Source organism: Natrix helvetica (genome assembly GCF_964273705.1).
Source record: "Natrix helvetica genome assembly, chromosome: 2".
In the NCBI taxonomy this organism is placed as follows: domain Eukaryota; kingdom Metazoa; phylum Chordata; class Lepidosauria; order Squamata; family Natricidae; genus Natrix; species Natrix helvetica.
Window position 1 is genome coordinate 1,021,160 of NC_138552.1, and position 17,983 is coordinate 1,039,142.

Here is a 17,983-nt window from a genome sequence, read left to right on the forward strand (position 1 = left end):
AGAAAAGGAGGAAACAGAATATGATATGGTGTGGAACGAGTGGTACAAATGGCCAGAGGACAGGTGTAAAGCTTAAGGAAAGACAAAATGAAGAAGACACGGGAGTTAGAAATGAGCAATGGATAGGTGGAGATGAACAAGCCTGTATAAATGGAATGAAGGATTGTTAATTAAGGCATGTATATATAATAGTTATCATATGTATACACAAAGAGAAGCTGAAATAAGGGGGGAGAAATACATTTACAGTGGATGTATACCGTGGTGGAAATGTTGTACCGCAGGAAATTGCAAAAAACAGATTTTTTTTTGGTCTTTTAAAAAAACCTGTTTAATAAAAATATTTAAAAACAAAAAAGAAAGCTCAGAAAAATAGGTGAAATCCACCCGTTCTCTTCCCGCCATGCAGCCACAGAACAAACCAAGATTGGGCTGAGCCAAGCAGACTCTTGGTATAGAGAAATATCTAAGGTCTCCTGCTTGAGCAGGGGGTTGGACTAGAAGACCTCCAACATCCCTTCCAGAATACGCTGGTATTCTGTTAATTTACTCAGTGGAACAGTTTACTACCAGAAGTTGTGGGTGTGCCATCCCTGGAAGGTTTTAAGAAGAGACTGGGCAGCCACTTGTCTGAAATGGAATAGGGTTTCCTGCTTGAGCAGGGGGTTGGACTAGAAGACCTCCAAGGTCCCTTTTATATTGATAAGAGACCTATCAAGGAGAGAAGCAACCTAGAACTAAGAAGAAACTTGTGAAACCCACGTTGCTAACTTAATAACTGCAGTGATTGACTTAAGAAGCCAATGGAGCAAAACTCGCTTAACAAATGTTTTGCTTAGCCGCCAAAATGTTGGGCACAATTAAGCCAAGATGAGCTTAAATAATGAGTAAGATTGTATATTTTAATGTTGGCACAAAATATTTGTACGCAGGCGACACACTGGTTAATGGAAAATGGACTGTTTATATAAAAATAAAATAAATTTTTTTTAAAAAAAAGAAAGTATGCTCGTGTAGTATCTTAAGAATTTGAATATAGGGCAATCCTGGGATTCTAACCATTCATTTAGCAACTGATTCAAAGTTACCACAGCACTGAAAAAAGAGATTTATTTGTAGTCCTCTCACTTACGACCTTCACTACATCCTCACATGATGAAAATTCGGGCACTCGGCCACTAACATGATGTCAGCCTCTGCTTCGCTTGCTTGCTATCGGCTGCCATAGAAATGGGGAGGGTGGGGGCACAATATTGCTTAAGGGAATTATATGGAACCGGAGGAGTTATGGAGAAGGGAGTTTTGCTCCCACCGTCTTCTGCGCATGCTGGTGGCTGATGTTTGGACTGGGTCAAAAATCGTCTCGCATACCAACCTGATGAGGCCTTTTGAAGATGCACCCCACATGACACCTTAGGGAGTTGCAGATTGAACACGGGGCTGGGGTAATTGGAGGCAGGGGTACGTGTTCCTGCCTTTTTGGCTCAGATCTTGCTTTCCTTTTTGCCGATTTCAATTCATATTGAAATTCATATCCAGTAAAAGCACTTTATTCAAATGGAGTTGAGGTTTTTCTTTCTTGGATATTGAAGGAGGCAGGCCTGACACATGGATTTACAACGGTTGCAGAATCCCGGTTATTCTTCCCAAGTCAATGGGGGGAGCTGGATTCACTTAACGGCTGACCGATTCACTCAACGACCACATGATTCACTTAACAAACACAGTGATTTGCTTAACGGCTCTGGGCACAGCTTACTTAACAACGGTCTTGCTTAACAGCAAGAAATTCTGATCTCAGTTATGGTCGTAAGTCGAGGACCACTTGTATCTGAATCAGTTCCCCGAACGGTGCCTTGTTCACACTTGGAAGACATCGAAAAGGACTTTGGGGGCCAAATCCAACAACGAAGCAACCGCCCTACGGAGAGCCAAGTGTGGTTTGGCTCCCAAGAGCTTTTCTGGCGTCCAGGACACCATCAATCACAGAACAGAGCTGCCCAGTTGCTTTCTCCGGGATTTGGCAGCTCAGAAGTGGCTTTTCATCTATTTGGCAGCTGCGGGGCTATGGAACTCAGCGCCACATGACACAGCTGGGCCAAGTCCAATTGTCTGGCTGGATTCCCCGAGGAACCGGGGAATCTGACTGCATCAGGCAAGAACGTGTTTCCAGATAAACCTAAATTATTACTTAAATCAGTGTTTTTCAACCTTGGTCCCTTTAAGAACTGTGTACTTCAACTCCCAGAATTCCCCAGCCAGTATGTGCTGGCTGGGGAATTCTGGGAGTTGAAGTCCACAGCTCTTAAAGGGACCAAGGTTGAAAAACACTGACTTAATGGATTAACAGCGGAGTGAATCCCAAACCAGTTGCAGCAAAGACGGCTGAATTTTACAGCCATAATTCCTCAACTCCTCTCAGAAGCCAAACTTGCAAAGCTCACTCAAGATTCTCCAGAAACGATGAAGAGAGCACAAAGGACCTATCTGTTCACCAAATGCTTCAATCTCTCTTAAAGGGACAGGATGAATTGAAAAAACAACTGACAGACCTAAACGATCAGCTCAGAGAAACACAACAACAAACCACACAAAATAAACAGAGAATAGATGTACTGGAGGAGGGCGAGGTTGGGATGAGGGAGGAGGTTAAGACAATCCAGAGGAGCAATACAGAATTTGAAAACCATATGATAAAGATGGAATGTGAAAGGATGTCTTTTTTCCTTAGATTTCAAAACTTGCCAGAAATTGAGAATGAAGATCTTAAGGAGATTATGACTACAATTCTAGCTGAATACATTAAAAGAGATAAACAGCAGCTCTGGTGGGATATCGACCTGATTTACAGGATCAACTCAGCATACGCTAGAACACACAATGTTCCAAGGGAAGTCCATGTTAAATTCCTTAGAAAGACCACAAGAGATGAGGTTCTAGGAGCTCAAAGGGTGGGACCATTAAAATATAAAGATAAAGAAATAACCATTCTTAAACAGATTCCAAAGAAAGTAAGAGATAAGGGGAAGAAATATTCCTCTTTAGCAAAAAAAGTATATAATAAAGGGGTCTGGTTCAGGTGGTTATTGCCAGAAGGTATGCTGATTTTCTGGGAGGGCAGCAGAATTAGAATTAACACAGTTGTGGAGGCGGAGGCTTTCACTAAAAAATATAATGTTCTCCTAGATGAAATAGGGGATGGTACACAAGAGATGAAGGAGGGAGGGGCTGAGGCTCTGCCAGTAGACGGGGGGAGGGGGGGGGAGGATGCAACATCCAGAAGACTCAGGTCACAAAAGTGATTTGAAACGTTATTGCAATTGTTGTTATAATGTACCTTTATGGAAGTAATACAAAAAAAATGATTGAAATATATTGATGACTTAGTGTTAAACCCAAAACTGCTAATATCTATTCAAATGTTGATGTTTTTCTATTTTTCTCTGTAAAAGTTGTGAGATTTGGGGGGACTGCTTTCCCCCGCACGATGTAGCTGTCAAAAAATTTTATACCCTTTTTAACCCTTTTCCTCGAAAAAATTTGTAAAAACCAATAAAACTTGTTAATAAAAAAAAAAAAAGATTCTCCAGAAACGACCGGTTTGGAGCAGAAAAAATGGGGTGGCTAGAGAAAATCTGACCCACGCAGCACTTCCAGGGAGTCTGGAAGCTTCCTAGAAATCCATCTGCAGCGGCCGTCCAAGGAATTTCTGGAGCTCCTTATAAAGACCAGGCGCCGGGCTCTTCCTAGCCAGAGCAGTTCCCAGCAGGGGCTGTTGGGTGGACCCTGCCAAAGGTTTTCACAAAAGCCATGCTGGTCTCGTGGTGAAGGCACCAGGCTAGAAAGCGGGAGACGGTGAGTTCTAGTCTATCCTTAGACCTGAAAGCCAGCTGGGTAACTTTGAGCCAACCACCAGGAGACAGTGAGTTCTAGTCCCGCCTTAGGCATGAAAGCTAGCTGGGTGACCTTGGGCCAATAACCAGGAGAAGGGGAGTTCTAGTCTCGCTTTAGGTATGAAAGCTGGCTAAATGACTTTGAGCCAATCACCAGGAGACGGGGAGTTCTAGTCCCGCCTTAGCCATGAAAGTTGGCTGGGTGACCTTGGGCCAGTCCTTCTCTCTCTCAGCCCAACCGACCTCAGAGGGTTCTTGTAGTGGGGAAAATAGGAGGAGGAGGAAGGGGCATTATATATGTTTGCCAACTTGAATTTTGTAAAAATAAAAGGCGGCACACAAAGAAACAAACAATGAAAATCGTCCCGTTGAGACCCCAGGAGTGTGAGCCCCAAAGGATGGGCCAGAGTCTGGGGAGGGGAGGGGGGGGCTGGGGGAGACACTCCCAAAGGGCGAAATTGCCTCTGTGGCTAGAGGAAGCCAAAGTGACTGGTTGTCCCATAGGCTCCAGGGATTCAGCCAGAGAGGCTCCCTATATGTGGGAGGCCCAGCTGGGGCGACCAGCAGCGAAAGCGGCTCTTCCTTCCATAGAATACAGCCAGTCCTTGACTTATGACCGTTCACTTAGTGACGGTTTGGACTTATGAGAATGAAAAAGGGGGCTTAGAAACAGGCTTGTGCTTTTGCAGCATCTCCACAGTCACGTGACCAAAATTTGGGCCTTTGGCAAGCAACACTTCCGGTCACTGCAGCCATCCCAGGATCACATAAGATTAGAAATCAAGTTAAATTCCCTTAACAACCGCCTTGCTTAGCAACGGGAATGCTGCCCTCTGCTGTGGCCGTTGTTAGGGTGTAACCAACAAGTTGGGTAGACAATATATTGCACAAGGCATGTTATGTATCTTTAAGAGAGGAGCTCTGCTAATTAGTAGATTACAGCATTTAAATTGCAGCTGATGTTGTTGATCTCTCTCTCTCTCTCTCTTGATTGATGTATGATAACTGCTGTCTAACTGTTACTACTGTTGCTACTACTTACTGTGTGTAAGTTATTTGCTACTTGTATCCAAGTTATCTTGGTAGTATTGGACTGTTTTTTCTGTGTATGACTTTTTGGCTGTGTTTATGGATTTTGCTATATTCTTCAAAAAGTAAAGTTTATTTTGTTACTTTACTATCCATTATTCAGTGTGGTTGCTTTATCTATCGCACGCTGCGTATACTTTACAGGGTTGCTCTGTTATAACCTCGACCTGGGGTTCATTGCTAGTGCTTAATCGCACCAGTACCTAACAGCCGTAAGTCAAGGACCGAATATTCTGTGGCAGGATTGGGGGAGGCTCTGAAGGTACATTCTCCACACGGGGGCTCTATACTGGGCCCAGGCGTGCTTTGTCCATCTGCCCAGAGAAAGTGGGACAGAATTATGAAAATATTCATTTTTAATTCTGTGGTCTCCATTTTCTGAGTTGGTATTTTGGCTGGGCAACAAAAAGCAAGAAGGAAAAGTACAAGCCAAAGGCTCAACTCGCTGGAGCAAAAAAAGGAAAAATTGCCAGATTTGAGGGTTTTTCTCCCCCGCCAGGGAGGGCCCCATGGGGGAAGAGAAAATAATCCCTGAATTTCAATCCAGCATCTCGGAGTGCTAGACCCAGAAGCCTCCCCCTCCCCCCTCTCCATCCTTCGTGTCTTTTGGGACTGAGATCCATTTGCTTTTTCAGGGTTTTCCCCCCCTGGGATTCCTTGTTTGTCTGGAAGGGCCCCTCCCCCCCGCCCCATCCAATCCCAGCCCACTCACTTCCCGAGTGGATTTTCAAAGGCCAAGGGGACCGAATGACAGAAGGACCGAGTTGGAGGTCTTGGCTCGAGCAGGAGACCCTTCAGCATTTCAGACAAATGGCTGCCCAATTATCATTTTTAAAAACTGTCCAGTGATGGAGCACACAGAAAAAATAACCTCCACTGGTTAACTGACCTCACTGTCAGGAAGTTTCTCCTTAGTTCCAAGTTGCTTCTCTCCTTGATTAGTTTCCATCTGTTGCTTCTCCTGCCTTCAGGTGCTTTTGGAGAATAGCTTGACCCCCTCTTCTTTGTGGCAGCCCCTCCAATATTGGAAGACTGCTATCCTGTCACCCTCAGTCCTTCTCTTCGTTAAACTAGACACACTCAGTTCATGCAGCCGTTCCTCATGGTGTAAATTGGAACTAGTAAAGGTTTACTGCTATTGCAACTTCACGGAGTCTCCGTGTCTCTAACGCCGGTTGTCCCTTGTTGAAAAGGAGTTCAGTATGGCAATCTGGACAATGGGAAGGTCAGTGAGTGACCATCAGCTGAGCCTGGGAGTCTGCGTGACACACTCATGGCTGGGGAGCTGCAGGGAGAAACTGGGGGACTGTGTATGGGGAGGGGCATGTGCCTCCCCTTCCCCTCTGATGCCTGGCACAGTTGGACGAGAAAGTGGGAAGTCCCAGTGGGTCCCCCCTTCCTCCCTCCTTAACGGTGCCAAATTTGTCTCTTTCCAGCCTGAGTCTCATCCAGACCCATGCAGAAATAGGGGGCTATAAATCTTTGGACACCCCCCCCTCCTTGCTGTGCCCATTCAGAGTGATGAAAAGCCCATCCATCTCTACGGTCTGCCCCATAAAAGTGAAGCCACATTAAAGAGCCAGCAGCCTCTGTTAGCTCTGAAAGGAAAGCTTTGGGGTTCTTTCAATGGGCCTTTGCATCTCTGGGCTCGCTTGAAAGCCTAAAAAAGTGGCTGGATGGCCGCCAAGAGGGGCTGCGGGAACCTCGTTGGGGGGCAGGTGGGGGAGAGGATGTTGGGAGACTGCAGGGCCTGGGGAGAATGGCTGCAGAGTTGGGGGGATTTGCACTTCAGCTGCTGGAGAGGGAGGGAGGGGAGGGGGCTGCTTCCCGTAAAACAGCATCTCCATCAAGTGCATCCCAAGACATGGAGGGTCTCCCATTTATTTATGACTTCTTATTATTCACAGATCGTCCCCGACTTATAACCCCTCGCTTAGCAACTGTTCAAAGTTTCCATGTCACTGAAAACAGCAGCTTGCAACCAGTCCTTGCCCTTAACTGCTAAATAGAATAGAAATGAAACGAAATGAATAGAATAGAACATAGAATTGAATAGAAATAGTGGAAAGTAGAATAGAAATGAAATGAACAGAACAGAACAGAATTCTTTATTGGACACACAAGGAATCTGTCTTTGGTGCAGATGCTCTCAGTATACGTAAGAATAAAGACTCCGTGTATTGATGAGAGTTGTGAGGGTCCCAGGGTCACATGATCCCCTTTTGCATCCTTCCCAGCTGGCCTCTGACAAGCAAAGTCAACGGGGGAAGCTAGATTCGCTTAACAACCATATGATCCATTTAACAATGACAGCGATTTAGCAGGAAAGGCCCTGCAGTTGGAGTCAATTGAACAACCGTCTCGCTTAGGAACAAGAATTCTGGTCTCAATTGTGGTCGTATGTCCAGGACTGTCTGTACTAAGAAAACTCCCTCTGGGTGATTTGGGGACGGACGGATTTGATACGGGGACTCGGTGGTCTTCATCTCATTTTTGCAAGTGGAGATTTTACTCTGGATTTTAATTTCTATTTTTAATTCGGATGCTGTAAAGGGATTTTTATTTTTTTAAAAAAATCTGGGTGTTGCAAAGAGCTGCCGGCTGATTTTACTAGGCGTGAAGATCAACAGTGAGCGGAGGAAATGAGCCCCAGACGTGGCCTCCAACTATGACACAAACCCTTGGAGGTTAGCAGAAGGAGAGAGACAGAAAGGAAAATAAACGTCTGCAAGAAGCAAACTCTGGTTTCAACCTGCCTTGCTCTCCCGGGCTTTAGCGCATCCTTTCCCTTTTTCACCACTCTCTGTCCCAGGGCTCTCACACACCTCTGGAGGGGCCACAATTGCTGGCCTCCTTCTGACCAGCCCCCCTTTCCCTGGCCTGGCCGTGTCTGGATGCAAAACCCTTTAAGGCAGGATCAAGCAGGACCCTGGGATGAAGCTGCCCCAAATTAAGGAAGAGGTGCAGACCCCCACCCTTTAAAAAGCCCCCCCCAGGGGGAGGGGCTTGGGTGAAATCTTGAGCTTGTAACACCGATAGCCCAAGGGGCAATTAATGCTGAAAAAGAGTTTGCACTTTTTTCCTTTTAATTTCAAGCAGCTTTTTAAATAGCAGAATATTCATATTTGTAATCATGTTATAGAAATATTACTGCTTTGAAATCTGCATGGGGATAATAAAGGGCATCCTGTTTTACAACTCTGCAAAAGAGAGAGAAAGAGAGAGAAAGAGAGAGAAAGAGAGGGAGGGAGGGAGGGAGGAAGAGGGAGGGAGGGAGGGAGGAGGAGGAAGGAAAGAAGCTGTTACAGCCACCATGCAGAACCAAACCCTCATCTGGCTTTGGAAACAGAGGTTTTATCCGTGCAGGAAGCATGAACTCTTGTGCAATTGGGTTTTTTAAATCATTTGTCACCCTGATTAACTTTGAGGGCCCTGAGGAGAGATTCACAGCAGACAGGACGGCCCGAGGGAGGGGAAGACTCTCAAGACGCGGTTTAAAGCACCCCATCAAAGAGGGGAGGGGCTCACAGGGACTGGATCTCTCTATCTACAAAGTGCCAGATCCTCAGGTCTGGTTGAGTTCACTTTACAGTCATGGCACCTCCTACAACGACATTAAATGCAATCTTCAGTGCACAACGGCAGTTCAGGTTGTGGTGGTGAAGGAATCCTGCGTAGTCCTTAAGTAGAGCATCGGGGGGGGGGCGGTTTCCTCATGGACTTATGGACTTATGGGAAGCTGGCTGTGAAGATCAGAAGTGGGGGGTGATGTGACTATGGGAAGCTGTGGCCATTGGAACTGTGTGCCCCAGTCGTGATCCTGTGACTGTGGGGAACCTGCGACAGCCACAACTTCAAGGACCGGCCATAAGTCTTCTTGTGGAGCACCACTATAACTTCGAATGGTTGCTGAACAAGAAGTCACTAAGCGAGGACTCCCTGTATAGTCCAAAGCCCTTCCCTGCCTTTCATGGTTGACAAAGCCCAACAATACCCTTGACAACAACAATCAGACCAACCTCTTGGGGGGCTCCGTAGTGCCCTGGGGTCTCTGGCCTGCTGACAAAACCACCTCCTGCGCGGGGCTGGGGTCTCCAAATAAAGGACACAGGACCTCAAGGCTGGCTCAGGAAGACCCTTGCACCTGTGCTGTCCCACTCACACACACACAACTGTGGCTTTTTGGGTTTATTAATATTCCCCAGCAATTCCCTTCATCCAAGCCCCAGAACTGCCCCAATTAAGCCCAGCCAAAAGCAGACCAATGCTAGTCCACAGAGCAACGGCCAATGAGTCCACAAGGCACGTTTCCCCAGTGAGATACCCCCCCCACCCCACCCCCCTGGCAACATTAAATCCACAACACCAGAGGATACCACGAGGCAAGGAAAGTCCAGAATGTTTAGAATAGAGCTGGAAGGGACCTTGGAGGTCTTCTAGTCCAGCAGGAGAAACGATGCTATTTCGGATAAGTGACCGCCCAGTCTCCTCTTGAAAACCTCCAGTGATGGAGCTCCCGTGATTTCTGGTGGCAAGCTGTTCCACTGGTTAATAGTTAGGAGGTTTCTCCTTAATTCCAGGTTGCTTCTCTCCTTGATTAGTTTCCATCCGTTGCTTCTTCTCCTGCCTTCTGGGGCTTTGGAGAAGAGGTGGACCTCCCCCCCCCTTCTCTCTGGCAGCCCCTCAAATGTTGGAACCCGGCCATCGTGTCCTTCTTTTCCTAAAGCCAAAGCCAAACCCTGCAGCCGATCTTCCTAGGCTTTTGATCGTCTTAGTTGTCCTTCTCTGCACTTTTCCCAAAATCTCAACCTCCTTTTTTTGTAATGTGGTGACCAAAACTGGATGAAGGATTCCAGGTGTGGCCTTACTAAGGATTTATAAAGCGGTTCTAACACTTCCCATGATTTTGCTCCTACACCTCTGTTTATACAACCCAGGATCGTAGTAGCTTAACAAGGTTAATGAACAGGGTTAGCCTTAACTTGGCTTGTTTGTTCTCTGCCCCTTTCAGCTTTTTTTTGGGGGGGGGGGGAGGTCTTGCCCGTGAGCTTTGCACCAGGAGATCCAAGCCCGGCCATGAATGAATCGGCAGTCCCTTTTTATGAATGGCCCAAATAATTAATTGCAGCTTATGAATGACCTCCGGAAGCTCTTCCCTTCCCTGTGCAGAGGGCAGCAGTACAACTTTGCCAGCAGAGGAAATAAAGGCAGCGGCCGGAGAGAGATCAGGCCTGAGGATCTGGCCATTAAAAAGAAAAAAAAGATCCAGGGAAATCTTTTTCTTGGGCAGCATCCAACACCCCCTCCTCTCCCCTCCCTCCCTCCCTCCGTGTGTGTGTGTGTGTACGTGTGTGTGTGTGTGTGTCTTTCAATGGAGGGCTGACTGGGTGGGGGGGGAAGGAACCTTTTTTTTTAATTATTCCCTTTGCACAGAATAATTGACAGTGAGATTTTTTGCTCCCTCTCTTCCTGGGCACTGCCTGGGCTGTTTCTCTCTGTGGCCGATTAGATTCTGCTTTCTGTGTTTAATTTTTTTTATTTTAAGTTACCCTTAAGTAGTAAGATGGGCGGCCAACAAATTTTACAAATAAATAGCACAAATAAATTGGGCCAAGATATAACAGTTGAGTAACATACTGGTGTGAAAAACAAGTAACATGTGTTCAATAATAGAAAATATGCAAAAGGGAAAAAAAAACCCTGGGAAGGAAGCATGAGGACTAGAACCATGGCGTGCCAAGAAGGAAACCAAGAAAGCTTCCTTTCCAGCCCTCCAACTCTATTTTGGGCAGGGGAGCATCAACCTTCCTCGGAGAAACCCGGAATCCTCCAAAGACTGAAAACATCCAGGGTGCTCAGCATCACCCCCCCCCCCAGGAATTTTGGTTTTTTTTTGGGGGGGGGTGAATGACACTTCCATGGTTCTGAAAAGAGGAAGATTATTGTGCTCTGGAAACCCCACCCTCCCACTCTTTCTTACCGAAGCAGCCCCTGAGTTTGAGACAAAGCCCACCCTCCTTTTGATTTCGCTGGTGACTCAATTCCAGCAACCAAGGACGCCTCTTAAGAACTCGGCTTGGCCCAAATTCTGAGTCTCAGCCACAAGGAGCATTCCTGAGATTCTTCTCTGGGGGTTTTTTTTTGGGTGGGTGGGGGGGGGGATAAACCACAATGAAACCCTGAGTGAGTTGGACAGCCATATAAGTTTTCAGAACAGAACAGAGTAACAGAATACCAGAGTTGGAAGGGACCTTGGAGGTCATCCAGTCCAACCCTCTGCTCTGCCATTTCAGACACTCAGTTTGCTATGGAAACAGTAAATCTGAAAGTTCTGCAAAATCCACACAGAATGCAGGGATTAAAAATTGAAGAAACAATATGGGCTAGCTCCTTGCAAGGCTTGGAAATCTACGTTTGGTACAAGATTATACATATTGACTTCTGATGCAGAGAGAACAGAAAATGGAGTGGCTGTTGAGTTGAGGATTCCATAAGAAATATGAAGGCTCTTTAATTCACGTCTTGTTCAGCTCCATGTCATTCTTGACTTACAACTTTTCATTTAGTGACCGTTCGAAGTTATAACTAAAAAAAGTGACTTATGACCGTTTTTCACACTTACGACCATTCCAGCATCTCCAGGGTCACATGATCAAAATTCAGACACTTGGCAACTGGTTCCTATTTATGACTTGATCCCCTTTTGCGACTTGGAGTCCTCCAAGTCAAGAGGGAAGCAGGATTCGCTTAACAACTGTGTTCCTAACTTCAGCTGATGTGATTCACTTAGCAACTGCGGCAGGAAAGGCCATAAAATGGGGCAAAACTTACTTAACAATTGTGGGATGGAATGGAATAGAAAATAGAATAGAATAGAGCTGGAAGGGACCTTGGAGGTCTTCTAGTCCATCCCCCTGCTCAAGCAAGAGATCCTATACTATTTCAGATCAGTGGCTGTCCAGTCTCTTCTTAAAAACCTCACTTAACAACAAAAATATTGGGCTCCATTTTGGTCACAGGTCAAGGACTTCCCAGATAAGCCTTGGTTTCAAATGACTGCCTTTATCCCTCCAATCTTGGCAAGGGCATGGAATAACAAAGGAATTTTATGTCAAGTTAGTTCAACTTCAATTTTTGGGAAATACTTTGGCGCCAACCAGCCAAAGGCCGATTTTAATAATTCTGCAAAATTCTCATCCCCACCTTTTAAACAATGGATCCAGGATAGGAGGGTCAAGTTTATTTTTGAAACATTTCCGTGTTCTAAAAATAAAGGGGTGACCCATTTCTTTCGAGGGTTAAGGATAAGCTCAAGGACCGGATTATTATTATTATTATTTTTTACTATTGCATATAGATATTTCCTTTTCCTTTTGATTTATGTCAATCATTGTCACAGATGTCCTTTCTTTCACTTTATACTGGGAGTCCTTGATTTATGACCACAAATGAGCCCAAAATTTCTGTTGCTAAGAGAGACAGTGAAGTTTGTCCCGTTATACGACCTTCCTTGCCACAGTTAAGTGAATCACTCCAGCGAGTAAGTTAGTGACAGGGTTGTTAAAATCTGGCTTCCCCGTTGACTCCGCTTGTCGGGAGATCGCAAAAGCGGGTCACATGACCCCGGGGACACTGTGACGGTCATAGATATGAATCAATTGCCAAGCGCCTGAATTTTGATCACATGACTGCGGGGACACAGCAACTGTTGTAAGTGTGAAAAACGTTCATAAGTCACTATTTTTTCAGTGCTATTGTAACTCTGAATGGTCACTGAATGGACTGTTATAAGTCAAGGACTCCCTCTATAATCCTTGCCACTTTGGAAAGATATTGTATTTCACTACTAAATACACACCCAGACAAACACACATTGAGATTTTTCCTTTGATGGGCTTTCTCAACAGAGCTCCATCACTGGAGGCTTTCAAGAACAGACTGGACAGCCATTTGTCTGCAGTGGGATTAGGGGAGGGGTCCCCAAACCTGGCACCTTTAAGACTTGTAATAATAATAATAATAATAATAATAATAATAATAATAATAATAATAATAAAATTTATTTCTTAGCCGCACCCTCTCCCGAAGGACTCGGGGCGGCGTACAATAAAACACATAAAAACAATATAGACAATACACACACAAAATAAACGAATACGTGTACATGGAGGAGGTGGGAAGATGAATAAAGACAGTTAAAACACAATTTAAAATCCCCTAATAAAATTCCAAAAGTCACAAAATTAAAAAACCCGTCAGGAGCAGTGTGAACAAACTATGGTTGAGCCAGGCCAGCTACTTGGAATAGGTGGGTCTTGAGCTTTATCCGGAAAGCGCGGAGGTCAGAGGTAGTCCTAATATCCGGGGGAAGGTCATTCCACAGGGCTGGGCCCGCAACAGAGAAGGCTCTACTCCTAGACGCCGCCCCCCGACATTGTCTGGTGGACGGCACCTGGAGGAGTCCCTCTCTGTGCGAGCGAATTGGTCGCAGGGATGTATGGGGCAGAATACGATCCCGCAAGTAGCTAGATCCTGAGCCATGGAGCGCTTTAAAGATCGTAATCAAGACCTTGAAACGCACCCGATAGACCACAGGGAGCCAGTGCAGCTCGCGCAGGAGAGGTGTCACATGGGAGTACCTTGTACTCCCCATAATTACCCGCGCGGCCGCGTTCTGGACCAACTGTAGTCTACGAGTGCATTTCAAGGGAAGCCCCATGTAGAGAGTGTTACAGTAGTCCAGGCGAGATGTCACCAGCGCATGAGTGACTGTGCGCAAGGCATCCCGGTCCAATAGGGGGCGCAATTGGCGCACCAGGCGAACCTGGTGGAACGCCCCCCTTGCCACGGCCGTCACATGGTCATCCATGGACAGCCGAGCATCCAGGAGGATGCCCAAATTGCGCGCCCGCTCCACCGGGGCAAGTTGTACGCCCCCGATGGCCAGAGATGGAATTAACTGGTTGAACCGGGGGGCCGGAACCCACAGCCACTCCGTCTTGGAGGGGTTGAGCTTGAGTCGGTTGTCATCCATCCAGACCCGTACGGCTTCCACACACCGGGACATCACTTCGACGGCCTCGTTGGGGTGGTTCGGGGTGGAGATGTACAGCTGAGTATCATCAGCGTACAGATGGTATCCCACCCCGAAACCACGGATGATCTCACCCAGCGGCTTCATATATGTGTTGAACAGGAGCGGCGAGAGGACCGACCCCTGTGGCACCCCACAGGTAAGGGGGCTCAGAGTCGACCTCTGCTCCCCTGTCAACACACGTTGCGTCCGGCCGGAAAGGTAGGAGCCGAACCACCGTAAAATGGTGCCCCCGACCCCCAACCCCTCCAGTCGGCGCAACAAGATACCATGGTCGATGGTATCAAAAGCCGCCGAGAGGTCTAATAGGACCAGGATAGAGGAACAACCCCTATCTCTGGCCCTCCAGAGATCATCCACCAACGCGACCAAGGCCGTCTCCGTGCTGTGCCCAGGGCGGAAGCCGGACTTCAAATCCCCGAATTCTGGGAGTTAAAGTCCACAAGTCTTTTTTAATATATAAAGTTTTTTATTAGATAAACATTAAAAACATGCAATGTTGCACTAGGAACCTTCTACCATATGTGGTGGGAGTGCCCGAAAGCTAGGGCTTTTGGGCACCAGATAGGAAAGCATTTGGAAGAGACGTTAAATCAGAGGATGGAGTTGAGGCCAGAACTATTTTTATTACAGATCACAAAAGAAAAATATAGCAACGGTGGATTATATTTAATGCTGCATATTTTAACGGCAGCAAGATTGGTTTTTGCACCAAAATGGAAAAATAAGGAGACTCCCTCGGAACAAGAAATAATAAATATGATACTGACGTGCGCAGAAGTGGACAGGTTGACTCTAAAGCTCAAAGACAAGGGAGAGACGGAATATCACGAAATCTGGGATAAATGATACCAATGGTTAGAAATGAGGGGAAAGGGTTGGGACAGAAATGCACAAACAAGTTAAGAATTGGAAAATATGGTATTAAGAAGGTGTGACGGGTAGGAATCATATATGTATTTGTATGCATAGTAATCAGATAAAAGAAGGGATTAATGGACTGGTAATCTGACTGACTACACCTACCTATGTAATGGATATAAAATGTAATTGTTGTAAGATCCCAAAACTATATGGAAATGTTTGTGCCTGAAATGTTGCACAAGTCTTAAAGTTGCCATGACTTCTGGGATAGGGTATCCTGCTTGAACAGGGGGTTGGACTAGAAGACCTCTAGGGTCCTTCCAGCTCTATTATTCTACATTCTAACAGCATAACAACTTTAATACAATACAATAGCAGAGTTGGAAGGGACCTTGGAGGTTTTCTAGTCCAACCCCCTGCCTAGGCAGGAAACCCTATTCTGTTTCAGACAAATGACTATCCAACATCTTCTTAAAGACTTACAGCTGGCTCCTATTTAAATGGTTGTCCACTAGGACTCCAAGATCCCTTTCACAGTTACTACTACTGAGCAAGGTACCACCTATACTGTACCTGTGCATTTAGTTTTTCTTGCCTAAATGTAGAACCTTACTCTTTTCACCATTGAATTTCATTTTATTAGATAGTACCCAATGTTCAAATTTGTCAAGATCCTTCTGTATCTTTAGCCTATCTTCTGGAGTGTTGGCTATTCCTGCCAGCTTGGTGTCATCTGCAAATTTGATGAGTTCCCCATTTATTCCCTCATTTGTCTTTCTCAGCCTCAGCAACTTTAAGAAGGACGGACTTCAACTCCCAGAATTCCCCAGCCAGCATGCTGGGAGTTGTAGTTTACATCTAAATAATCTTGGCTGGGGAATTCTGGGAGTTGAAGTCCGCCCTTCTTAATGTCGCTGAGACCGAGCCTTGACCACCCAGGATGGATTAAATGACATTGATAAAGCCTGGCGTTTCCTGGAAAAATCTGACCAGAAAATCATTGTATGAATGGGAAGTGCCAAGCGGAAGAGTGGAGGGAGGGGGGAATAGATTTAAGATTCCCCCCTCCCCAAAAGCCCAAGTGAAAAGCTGTTCCTGCTGCCTCTTTTCCCACAGCTGCCAACTTGAGCTGGACAGAAGCTGCCACTCACCCCCGTGGCTCCATAAATGTCACTCCGCCAAGCACCACAAAGCGTCTGCCTCCCCCACCCCCCCCCGCCAGTTCCCATGGTGGTTTTATAGGCCTTTTAATTGCCAAGCCTTGTCATTGGGCAGCAGCCCCCAAGGCCTGGTCAAGCTTTACACAGAAGGGGAAAGGGCGGTCAACCCTTCCGCCACACAACCTGCCAGAGAGAGAGAGGGAGAGAGAGAGTGGGCAGGCAGCTGGGGGTTAGCAAGGGGTGGTCCTTATGCCACAGGAGGCTCCAGGGATGGCATGGAGCCCCGCAATAGCTATCTGCCACAAGGGGGCTGCCACAAAGAAGAAGGTGGGGAGGGGTCAATCTATTCTCCAAAGCACAAGAAGGCAGGAGAAGAAGCAATGGACTGAAACTAATCAAGGGAGAGAAGCAACTTAGAACTAAGACATTTCCTGACCGGGAGGACAATTAACCAGAGGAACAGAAGTTGCCTTCAGAAGTGGTGGGAGCTCCATCCCTGGAGGCTTTTAAGAAGAGACTGAACAGCTATTTGTCTGGAGATGAATAAGGCTCCTGCTTGAGCAAGGGGCTGGACTAGAAGACCTCCAAAGTCCCTTCCAACCCTGTTATTCTGTCCTGTTATTCTTTCTATGATCTAATGTATCCATTGCCATCATTCCCAAAGAAAGTCTGGAATGGGACTATAGATATCCTGCCATGTTCGGGGGTTGGACTAGAAGACCCTTTTTGGGAGAGGGGGTGGTTTAGAAATCCAAGAAATAAATAAATAAATAAAGACCTCTAAGGTCCCTTTCAACCCTATGATTCTATGTTCTAAGCCTTAGAGGTTTTTTCCCCATTATGTTCTTTTTGGAGAACACCCTTTTCCTTTGCGGGCAGCTGAGTGGTAAGTCCGGTCTACTAGCCAGGACTTTTTCCATTCCTAAAAAGCTCGGCGAGTGTGTGTGGGTGTGGAAGGAGGGGGGGGAACCGAGCTGTAGGCCACTTGCCTAGACAGTGAACAAGCAGGACACCACAACAGAAGACACAAAGAGCACGCAACACATGCGGCCAGAATTTCACAACCGCTCTCTAGCGCTTTCCATTTCCTCAACTGGTGAGAGGCAGGGGGCTGACCAGTGGGGAGGGAGGGAGACCGGCTGAGTGACACCTTTGTGGCCAAGAAACATGTGCCTACACACACTTCCCTTCCAGGGGCAGAAAGTTCCATGGGGAAGCAGAATAACGAAACAACTATATAACAACACAATAACAACAGAATAACAGAGCTGGAAGGGGCCTTGGAGGTCTTCTAGTCCAGCCCCTGCTCAAGCAGGAAATTCTATACCATTTCAGACAAAGGGTTTTCTTCTTAAAAGCCACCAGTGTGGGCACACCCCCAACTTCTGGAGAGAAGCCATTCCATCGATTGCCTTAACTGTCAGGAAAATCCCTCCTTACTTCTCAGTTGCTTCTCTCCTTGATTAGTTTCCCCCGTTGTTTCTTGTCCTGCCTTCAGGTGCTTTGGAGGACAGGTAGGCTCCCTCTTCTTTGGGGCAGCCCCTCAAACACTGGAAGATGCTATCATGTCCCCCCCATCCACCTTCTCCAGCAACAGGGGCTCCTGGCGTCATGGGGGCTTTCCTCCTTCAGTTGAAAGCTGGGGAGGGGAGGGGGCGAGGTTTAGTTTGGAGATGAAGTCCTGTTAAGAAGGCCATTCCGCCATTCCTGTCCACATAAGTCAACCAACGTGCAATTAAGTTTGTTCTTCACTGCCGCATATTTCTCAACGTGCTCTGAGAACATGAAGGGGGGGGGGGGGGTTGGGAATCGTGGAAGGACCGTCAGTGCAGACCCATAAAAATGACGAGGTGCTTGGAGGTGAAAGCCCACAAACAGCAATT

The 17,983-nt window shown here is 46.6% G+C and overlaps 1 protein-coding gene across 5 annotated transcripts in view; it reads right to left on the minus strand.

Annotated features, from left to right (window-relative positions):
* Window positions 1-17,983, minus strand: part of IL11RA (interleukin 11 receptor subunit alpha) — a 100,623-nt gene that overhangs the window by 19,373 nt on the left and 63,267 nt on the right. The window lies entirely within an intron of this gene.